Raw genomic sequence first — 11,732 nt, forward strand, 5'->3', positions numbered from 1 at the left:
ATAATAGACAGGGTGATACCGTGTTGGTATCATAATTTTGGGAGCATTTCGGGTAAATACTTTTGGGGGCATGAAAGTAAGGGGATATGGTCGGGTAATTATTTTATTTTCAGGGAGCATCTACGTTCTTTTCTCAATAATTGTTTTGCCTGGTCGTCGAAAGAAAAGTTCACCAGATGATATTCGTATGATAGCTATTTAAAAATCTTAAAATCAACTAGTGGGATAAACCACAAAATTTCCCCACTCCAAAATCTCAATCAAAAAAAAAAAAAAGTGGAGACTTTTCATATATATAATAGAGCTAGTGATACTCCGATGGTGTATGAAGCTGATTGTTTACATGGTGTTGAAGAAACATAATACCTAAACCAATCGATGACAACGAAGACGACCCTCCTCTGTATTTTTGGTAAACAAGATCATCATTTGGGTAGAATAGATTATCGTCCAAGTTTCCTTCTATTACTATTTTCCTTTTTTATGATTTAATTTAAATATTTAAAATTATAAATACCTAACAACTTACATGTAATAGGCTTCAAAATTATCTGATCGTGTAAAAATAAATATACACCGTCAGGTGGATATTAGTTAAACTCTAGGATCAACTAGCCCCATAGAAATGACATCTTTCAAGTTATTTTTGGAACAAGCATCTCCATCTTTATACATGAACTCCGCCACCCTTGTAAGGTTGATTACACACGAGCAAAACCTTTGGTATGACGACTGCGGGTTTGAGGTATTCTTGAATTAAATCCTTCCAACAATTCTCTATTATTTTCCTCATCTCCGTGTGTGCTTCTTCCTTTGTGACTCCATATTCATTCATGTAACACTCGATACCAGAAGTTGCATCTCCTCTTTCCTGTTCTATCTGCATCCACAATACAAATGAACAAACAATATAATAGACAAAATTACTTCATATTAAATGGCATGAGATATATCCTAATAACTGCAAAGCTAGAGGGCGGTAGGGGTTCATCGCTAGAAAATCTAACAGTATATACAAGGTCAATTCATCTTTTGTACATATAATATATTGATGTTGAACTCCCTTGTTGAAATACTGCCTCTGCCACTAATCCTAATCCTTAAGCTATTATTTGTACGATAAATTTTGTCAAACTTATTAAATTTTGTACACTCATAGTGTACAGTATGGACGATACAATCATCCCCGTACAGGCGATGCGCTTGTTCCTGAACGGCTCAACTTAAGACCAAGTCAAATAGAATAACAGCCTGACCACCACGTGAAAAGCAACTTTCTTTTCCTAGTTGTTTTACACCATGATTTTAAGTAACCTAGAAAATTAGGTAACTATTACTGTAACAGGTTAATATATACACTGATATTATAGAAATGTTTACATAATTGCTGGTGTAGATAAATTAAATCCAATTTTTTGTATATCATATATATACCTGAGACCTCATGTGAAACAAGATCATTGAGTAATCTTGCAATGATACTGGAAGCAACAAGTATTAGAGGTTCAGTTGCTATCCAATCAAATGCATCCTTAGTCGCTACCTCTCCCATGCCTAGCCAAGAGGTAGTTGCAAGCAATTGGCAAGTGCTTGATGGTATTCCATTCTTCACATACTGCTCCATAGTTGGCATTTTCTTCCCATGATACCATTGTTGGGGTATATATCAGTTTTAGATATGGTATATTCTGGAAATTGTCATGGTTAAAAGTTTAAGTGAGAGAATGTTGGGATATATACTATTAACCATGTGTTTGGATATAGTATTTATTATAGAATAATGGTTTATTCAATTTTTAATAATGATTTAAATAAATCATGTATTCGTATGTGTGTCTTTTACTTATATAGTAGATGATTTAGTGTATAGATCAATACACGGAAAATTAAATCATCAGTTCTTATAAGTATAAAGTTTTACGTTCACAACCTAAGATGGAAATTAGACAAAGCTATCGGTATGATTTTAGCACAAGATTAAATATAATTATCTTCAATATAGGAACTGTATAGTTCTGACTTCTTGTGCTAGTACAGTTTGTATGTATTGAACGGACCAAATAGAGATAAGTGTTTTTTGTACTGAATATATAAAACAACTTCTCTAGTTCATTAAATGTACTTATACTCTTAATCTTGATATAATTATTACGATCAATGTGATTGGTTCATTAGTTTGATTTATTAAAAGGTACGACTCAATTGCGGGTCTATGTATTCCTGGTAAATTGGATAAAGGCAAGATACATTCGTGAAATAATAATTAGTTGATAGAATCTATGTCTCGATTTTGAGATTGATGACACTACCAGAAAATCGCATTTTTCCGACTACCAAAACAGTCAGAAAGTAGTCGGAAAATAGAGTTTTCCGACTACTTTCCGACCATTTTTGAGTAGTCAGGAAAACGCACGTTGGAAAATAGTTTTCCATTACTGTAGTCGGAACTTTCCGACGCCAGTGGCCGGACAATTTAAATTACCAAACGACTAGAAAACAGTCAAATTTTCGACTACCATAGTCAGAAATTTAATAAAATAATTATTTATTATTATAAATATTTCTGACTACTGTAGTCAGAATATTTTTATAATTAAAAAAATATTTTATTAATTTTCCGACTAGGGTAGTCGGAAAACTGCATTATTTTTTTAACAAAAATTGTTGTTTTTTTATCTACTCCATCTGCCAAATAACAAAAACAACAACCAAAATCTAAGAACCCAAGCCAAACATCAATACCAACCAATCAAACTTCATAGAATTCAAATAATTAAAGCATTAAACAATAAAAGAAAAATCAAACATTAAAACCCCATTCAATCAAGTCTAAGTAGCTAATATATAACCATTCAAATCAAGCCTAAGTAGCTAAAAACAACCACAACAATCAAGTCTAATAATTAAACGTAATCAAGGTTTCAATTGACTAATCTCTGTATCAATCTACTAAGAAATGAACCTATTACATCTTTTCTTCCTGTAGATAGTACATTTGTAATTTTGAACGTATGACTTTTACGACTACAAGAATCGGAATAAATTCTTTTTTTTGGTTTTCCGACTACTGTAGTCGGAAAAGTAGATAAGATTCGTACTACTATTTTGTATTCAGAATTACTAGTCGGAAAATGGTGTTTTTCTGGTAGTGTGATACCCCTTTTATGGATGCTTATAAGTCTTGTGGTGGATTTTGTATCCGTCAAATGATATAAGTTAAACTGAAATATAAAGGATTTAATTAGTCAATGAATTAAATTGTCAGTAATTTAATTTAATTGATTGGTATCTGTAATCTTAACAGGGGTAGTTAAATAAGATTTAATGAAAAATTTCAAAATTCAACTGAGGAGTGCAGTTAAGATTTTTTAGTGGAATAATTCGTAATTTATTATATTAAGATTAATTCAGATATTTTGAATTAATTCCATAATAGGAAGCCTCGTTAATTAAATTATGTGGTCCCTACTGTGCCCAAATAATAAAAAATTAAATGGGATCTGATTTCTTGGTGGAAAAGAAACACCTAGCAGTTTGGGAAAATGGTTTAAACCCTAAAACCTGTAGTTATATAAAGTGTCTAGCTCCATAAGGAGGCCAAGGTTAATATAAGTTTCTACACTTTTTCCAGAGAAATTCGCCCACACTAATTTCGCAGATTCTGGTATTATTCGGGTTACACGGTAGAAGACCGTGGAACTGGAAGACAATCGCGTGGATGTTATTTGCTCCTGCTTGAAGGTTCGGTTTTCGGTTGCGGTCACTCTTCAAGAGATAAGTATCGATTTTATGTTTGATTAAAATCTATGATTGTTTGTTGTCTATATTGCATGCAAGTTCGATCCTGGATATTTACTTTCGCTATCTATACATGTATTCCATCAACCATTTTGCCTCTTGCAAGAAAGTCCGTAACATCTTTTTCATCTAAAAGATCAAATAACCAAAAAAAAAACTTCGTAAATTCTCCTAATTAATTTATTAATCTGATTAATCCGTTATAATATTGGCTTGAGATGAACTTCAATGGAGCGACGTGAATAATCTATGTTCATATAGTCGATCTCAACTTGTTTGGAAATAAGACGTAGTTATCATTGTTTACTACAAAAAAGAGGAATTAGCGGTAAACAAATTTCATCACTGAATAGCAAAATCCGCTACTAGCAAGTACTATTATGCGACAGATTATCAAAAAATCCTATAAGCTACGGTGGGCTATTTACTACTCCCTCGGGATCAAAAAGAGTGTCCACTTAGCCATTTTGCACACCCCTTAAAAAAATACTAACTCCTAGAAAAAAATACTGTCACGACCCAAACCGATGAGTCGTGATGAGTGTCTGACCTCTAGCAACCAAACACCCCTTTACTCTAATCTGAACCTTACTGAACATAAAGGGCCCACAAGTAACTGAAACTGATCTAATACTGTCTCATAAATGGGTGACATCATGGACTCTGCACAATCTGTATATACATAAACATCCGAAAGAGTAGTGCAAGCCCTGTGTCACATATATCGTACTCAAAAGAATAAGCCGACAAGGCTACATCGTTTGACTAATACATACAACCGTTCTACGGACCTCTACCGGAATGGAAGTCAGAGAAAGGACGGGACGGCCCCCGTCATACCCATATGCATGTACATCTCAAAAGGCTGGGTGATACTAAAAATATCTACAACGACTTCGGATCAATAGAGTTGTCTTGACTAACTTTGGATGCAGGTCCTACTAAGCTGGACCACCTGTCGGTCTACCTGAACCTGCGGGCATGAACGCAGCCCCCCGAGCAACGGGGAGTCAGTACGGATAATGTACTGAGTATGTAAAGCATAAGAGTAGCAAAAGCATAAGAATCATGAACTGAATCTGAAACTCAAATATCACTGACTGTCCACATAGATTTGTATGAACCAGTATCTGCAAGCATGCATATATATGTATAACTGAAAATGCCTCTGTGGGCATATAATCTGTGTACTCTCAACGATAATCATGCTCATGCCTAACAATGTAGGTCGTACGTATGTATATGCATATATAACGCCTGTTAAGCCTCTGTGGGCCTCCCATCATATCATATCGGCCTCTCGGCGGCCATCATCATCATATACATTGTTGTGGTACGTGTAGCCCGATCCTTATATCATTATTATGGTGCACCAGCTGATCAGGTGGTAATGCGTATATAACGCCTGTTCATTTCCCATACCCCATATACATATAATACTTGCGTATATAATGCCTTCTGGTCACGGGTCAATATGCATATATGAATGAATGTAATGCGTGAATAAACTGTATACATAAAACTGGACCCATGAACAGAAGGAACAATCACAACGAGGTACATGAATATCAAAGTCTTCGGTGCCTAAGCTCTTTGCAAGAGTAGAGTAATATGGAAGCTCGTTTACTCGCTTGTTGGCTCATTTCAGGAGATCATGCCAAAATGAAGAAGGAAAAAGCCTTAACATACCTTAACGACTCTTTAATCACTTAACGTCCTCCTTCCAAATCGCAAGTCTACATTCAAGAGGAATTACACTATAGTTAAGTCTAAAAGAAACACTCTTAAGTTCACACTAGCATGGTTAACAAATTGACGAGATTTGGGCAACATTTCCCCTATATCATCAACTTCCACCAAATGGCGAAACAGCTCCCAAACAACAACAATAACATCCATAAGAATAAGATGAAGAACATACCTCATAATAAAATAACTTCGCTCAACTTCCTCCAAGCTCACATTCAACACAACTTTGAAGAGGAGCAAGAAACTTCACCTTCCATGGATTACCTTAAGCTCTTGATGTTGATCTTCTCTCTTGATGATATGGAAGGGTGGGAAGGGTTTTAGAACCTTCAAATGCTCTCAAGAGGACTCTAAAAAGGTAAGGAAATAAGTGAGAGAAGGTGGAAATGAATGTTTTAAAAAAGTGGTCAAAATACACCCCGACCAACTTGGCAAAGCGTATGCGGCTCAGCACACTGAGTGTACGGCCGCACACTCCCCCTCGGCCTAGGCAGAAAGGCCAACCATTCTGGCAAGTTGGCGCCCAGTGTGCGGGTCAGCACATTGAGTGTGCGACCGCATACTGCCCACTTTCTCCTGGCTTTGCGAAAATGCGATCCTTTCGGTTCGTTTGATCTCCAATCCTTATGGAACCTCCTTGACACTTGTCCAGAACTTCATTAACCATCTAAGGGACCTTATATCTCTTCCTCAAGGTGATGCTAGGCAAAGCATAGCTCAAATGATACTAAACTCCCAAAACATGGTTCAACCTTAAGCTCCTCCGCCGAACTTGTTTCTTTTACCTCAAATGCCTTTGGAATCTTAATTAGAATCCTCCATCATCCCTTTTAACTTATAAGGGCTTCATATCCACTCTAGGTTACATTGGCACGTTCATAATGCGAGCGACACAAAACTCCAAGGTGTAACAAATACTCCCTCCGTCCCAAAAAAAATTGTCTTAGTTTGACTTGGCACAGAGTTTAAGAAATGAGGAAGACTTTTGAAATGTGTGGTCCAAAACAAGCCTTAGATATTTGTGTGGTCAGGTAAATCATCTCATAAAGTTAAAATATTTCTAAATATAGAAAAGTGCCAATCTTTTTGGGACAAACTAATAAGGAAAGGAAGACAATCTTTTTGGGACGGAGGGAGTAGGTAATTTGACTAAACTGTCCCTAATTAAATAGATATTGGGATTTGGTCACAGAGCACTTAATAGGCACAAATCTGGAAAAATAACATTAATTCTTTTTTTATTGGATAAGTGAACACTCTTTTTGACCCAAGAAAAAAAAACTAAGTGGACACTCTTTTTTATCCGGAGGGAGTAACAGATGCTAATTCTTGATTTTTCGTAATGATTGGTGTTGATTAGTTAAGTAATTGTTTGCTATTTTATTATGAGTTTAAGTTATGATTATACACTATCAGTTAAGGAATTTTTAATTTGTACAATCAGGTTATCGATAAGTTTCCTTAAAATGTAGGATTTATAATCTTGAAAATAAAATAGGTTACCTGTTATAAAAAATAAAAGTGATTTATTGGTGTTAAAATTTCCTACATTGACAATGTATATAACTATTAATGTTTTACTAACTCAGCTATGGAATAGTCGATCAAAAGTGACTTGTTTTCATTTGTCAACTCTTTTCTCTATTTCATTGTAAACATCTAAAAGAGCACGGTAAATAATCTTCATAAACGGTGGTAATTGTTGTGAAGCGTCAATGTTCCACCCGCATAAATGACGAACACTGTCAATTTCAGTCAAATTACATTCTCGAGTAAAATAGCATTAATAAAATCCTTATTAATTCTTTCAAATTCTGGAATATAAAAACGTTGTAAGCTATCAATAATGTGACAAAAAAAATTACCTTTCAATTGCCTCTGTGAGGAGAGTAAGTTCATCTATTGTACCATAGGTGCATAAAGTGTCATCCATAGTAGAACATAAGCATGAAACTTTTGTTAATATTTTCCTAGCAATGCGATACTGGGGCTCAAAGTAGACACCTAAACTCAAAAAGTATACCTCAACCACTCTGTCTCTTGCATAAGGTAATGTCTTCACGATTTCCAATTCTTTCCACCACCTAAAATGGCAAATTGGAACAACACATTTTTGTTGCTTTAGTAGGGCTTTGGACAAATATAAATATATATATATATATTTGAAAGTAAAAGTAGGTAATGTCTTCACGATTTCCAATTCTTTCCACCACCTAAAATGGCAAATTGGAACAACACATTTTTGTTGCTTTAGTAGGGCTTTGGACAAATATAAATATATATGTATATATTTGAAAGTAAAAGTAAAAGTTATTGAAGTGTGTGATCATCTCATCTAAAGTATTAAATTATATTTTCAACACACCCTCTCACGTGCTGGCTTGATTCTGTTGCATGGGTCAAGCATGTGAAACTCTTTTGATAATGAGTGACAGTAGATTGAACTTGTGATCTTAATTTGCTTTCTTGGTATACCATATTGAAGTTTGTGACTATCTCATCTAAGAACTTAAGTTGTTAGAGAGAGCGCACTTTTATATAGTCAACATAAATTGCGGTTGGAAATGAAATTTACTTCAAAAAAAAAAAAATTGAACATTAATTACGAGTAAATATCACTATTATTTTACTTATTAATTACGAGTAAATATTACTATTATTTTACTTGAAATATTTCTCTGACAACTTTTTAAATATTTCAGCAGTACTTCAAAATTAAACTTCGGTGTTGTAAGGCTAGGTGTATAGGTGAATGTCTAGCTTGCCAATTACCTAGTGACATCACATAGCTCCTTTTTATGCAACCTTTGCAAGATGTTGATATTCAATTTGGCAAAGTTTAGTAACACTTCATTGCGTGATTCATTTTCTTGGTAAAATGATATGTAGTCCACGTTTCTACCCTCACTATAGCATTTCTGATTGGAAACTTCAATGCACTACTGATTTGTTGTGCAAGGGAGTTACTCAATTTTGGCAAAATTAGTTTCAATTGCGTGGTGGTGAAATTCACTGCTTCATCCAGAATTTGTTCACCATGTACTCTGAATTGTGCTGCCTCATAAAACACATCGCTAACAAATGCTTTGTTGAAATTTCCTTGGTCATCAGTGAACTTTCTAAAAGCATCTGTTTCAAAATATTATCCAAAAACGTGTCAAAAGTCTACGCAAGCAGTTTCGATCTATTGTCACAATTTAATTTTTGTTACTGAGTTTGGATCGGGAATTATAGTACCTTTAAGGATTTACGTTGTGCTCAAATTGATAGTTACTTTCTATTATTTTTAAGCGATATATGCCCATTGTATAGTTACGTATTTCTAAAAAAATATTATTTAGCTAGACACGTAAATAAGAAAATAATAATTGTGACGTCGGAATACTTATCACATGAGACATAGTAACCTTTTTGCCTAAGTAATCGAAAGCTAAGAGCAACAGAATGAAGGCCACTGCCATCAACTTCACCAATCCATTCGTCGTAACGGGCATAGAAGTAACTCAATGAATCCTCAATCTCAGGTTCAAAATGATAAGCTACTCCAAGGCGTTGGATTGTGTTAATCAGATCAAGCTTTTGCAAGGATTTTGAAGAAGCTTTCACTAGCAATTTCCTCACTTCTTCTTTTAGGTCTTCATGTTGCTTCTCTTCCATCTCATTGGCTCCCTACATGAGTACATTTCGGAATATGTTACTTACCGATGTATTAACAATAAGTAGATCTAAGCCAGGAGAAATTAGTACAAGAAGCCATGGATACATTTCTTGATAATGAAATCTGGAGACAACCAATGAAGGACGAATGATAATAAAGTTTACAAGTTGTTTTTTGATGTAATTGAAGGCAAAGAGGGAAGATCTCCTGAGACTCTGCTTAGCAAATGAGTCGATTATTCAAGACGTTCTGTCATTGTCGTGAATCCATAATTTATTTAAAAGTTACATGAGTTTGTTCTATGCACTGACAATGTAAAGAATATTTACTGAGAGATCAACATAGGCAAGAAAATGGTCTCCCCAAAACAGTAGGATGATGATTGCTAGAGCGACGTGTAATAACCTCAACCGCAATGGTTTGAGTGCGCAACTCCTTTTTTTTTAGCTTAATTCTCCTGTTGAAAGAGTTACAAACGGTGTTTTGTAAAAGAAATGAACCAAAAATTGAACAAACATCATGAGTTAGTGCTATTAGTGATAACTTTTGATTGATACTAGAATATCTTGATTGATCTTCCATATCTTAGTATCTCCATCAGTGATTTAGTTTTCTATTATGACTAGGAGAAGATCACAATTCTTTATTAGTTATTTCTTTCCTTATCTGATGTTGCTTTCTTGTATAAATACACATTCATATTAATAAAGTGATATACTTCTCTTCAACAGTAATGTTACATATGGTATCAAGAGCCTAAAAACCTTCACAACATTTTTTTTCTCTGGGCGTTTGTTTTTTTTTTTTTTTTCCTTTCCTCGCCCAACAGCAATGACTCCAACTAATTCCTCCACTGAGAACACCTCAACCACGCCTTCTCCTGTAACTGCCTCCCAAACAACACAACCCATACCAAATTTCCCCACAATTCTCACCATGAATAACAATGACCATTTGATCAATATCAACATTGTTGCTCAGGCACCTCTAAAGCTCAACAATACAAATTACCAGTCATGGAAATACCAGTGGGAAACTATCCTCACTGCATATGAATTTCTCCAGTTTATTAAACAGCCACTAAGTTCAACAGACACGCCTTTTCATTGGCGACAAGACCATCTCATTCGGAGTGCCATCGTTGCCTCTCTATCTCCTGATATTGTTCCCTTTGTCATTGATGATAAGTCTTCCTATGCTCTCTGGAAAAATCTTGCAGTAACCTATGCGAAGCCATCGCTTGCTCGTATCATGAGTCTTAGAGAGTCTCTAAGCAACATGAAAAAGGGTAACCTCTTGTAACATCCCATAAATCCGAGTTAGGTGTGAATGTATAAAAATCTAGTGTTAACATGATATTATATCTATATGAATGCATTCTTGATGAATTCAGGTGGAAGATGGTCATTTTGAATCCGCATTTTTTTTATCTTCCTCTAAAAAGTGCTTTTTCATGGGCATCTTCTATTCAAAAGGATCTTACTCAATTCAATAGAAACTTCACTTCTACCTAAGTTTTGGTAGGTTTGTCTTCTGGGCGATTTTAATAAAAATTTGTTGCGAATTTGGAAAAACTTCCTCGATGAAAGTTGTATATATTTGAAATAGCTTTCCAACGGTAGGTCGCCCAGTCCAAGCAAAGCTATGTACAAAAAGTTATGTCTGTTTTGCTAAAGGACACAAAAGCTGGAGATTTCGCCCAAAGTACGCCCAGAAAGTACGGGCCGTACTTTAAAGTATGGGATGTCCTTTTGGACGTACTTCTTCCGTTCTTCACTGGATTTGGCAGCCTAAGTACGGGCTTGTAGGCCGTACTTTCACCGTTTCTGGCAGAAAATTTGGGTTTAAAATGGGTATGGTCTTATTTTGTTCCCATTTTTTTCATCCTTCCAAACCCTAAGCACGAAAATCATCCCTCCAAGTCTTCAAATCAAAGGTAAGAACACCCTTAACATTACTAATCTATTCTAACATCAAACCCATGATTCTTACCATGATTCTTGTGATCAAAACCTAGGGTTTGCAGCATAATTCTTCCTAAAGTGATTCAAGCTAGGGTTTGGGTGTTCTTCATTAGAAAAGTGAATTGTTAAACTTTGTTTAACATATTAAGGTATGTCTTTTTTAAAATCATTTTTTGACTATAAGGCTGATTTGTATGTCTCTCTTTTTGAAAAGTTATTTTGAATGAAAATCACTTTTGAACCAATAGTTGGAAGTATAAATTTTATTCAAGATTCTTTAATGAATGAAAGGAAAAGTAATCTTTCATGTTTCTTGAATTCTAATTCATGTCTAAATAGTGGTTAATGTCTGTGAGGGGACAAACCCACATTAAACCTAGATTGTAACAAACCCTATATATGTATAAGATATTGTGAATGTTTTCCTCTATGAGAGATTCTTAATAATGATGGTTAAAAGTTGGTAATGACATTCTCATTGATGAATTGGGACATGAAAATCTTTTGTAAAGAGTTTATACGTTTTTAAAACATTGATTGAAATGACTTAATTTTTACGATAT

At 34.7% G+C, this 11,732-nt stretch overlaps 1 pseudogene; it reads right to left on the reverse strand.

Annotated features, from left to right (window-relative positions):
• Positions 1–594: 594 nt before the first annotated feature.
• On the reverse strand, positions 595–9,787 carry LOC132032120 (terpene synthase 17-like; annotated as a pseudogene).
• Positions 9,788–11,732: the final 1,945 nt, after the last annotated feature.

This window comes from Lycium ferocissimum, chromosome 9, assembly GCF_029784015.1.
Source record: "Lycium ferocissimum isolate CSIRO_LF1 chromosome 9, AGI_CSIRO_Lferr_CH_V1, whole genome shotgun sequence".
Lineage (NCBI taxonomy): Eukaryota > Viridiplantae > Streptophyta > Magnoliopsida > Solanales > Solanaceae > Lycium > Lycium ferocissimum.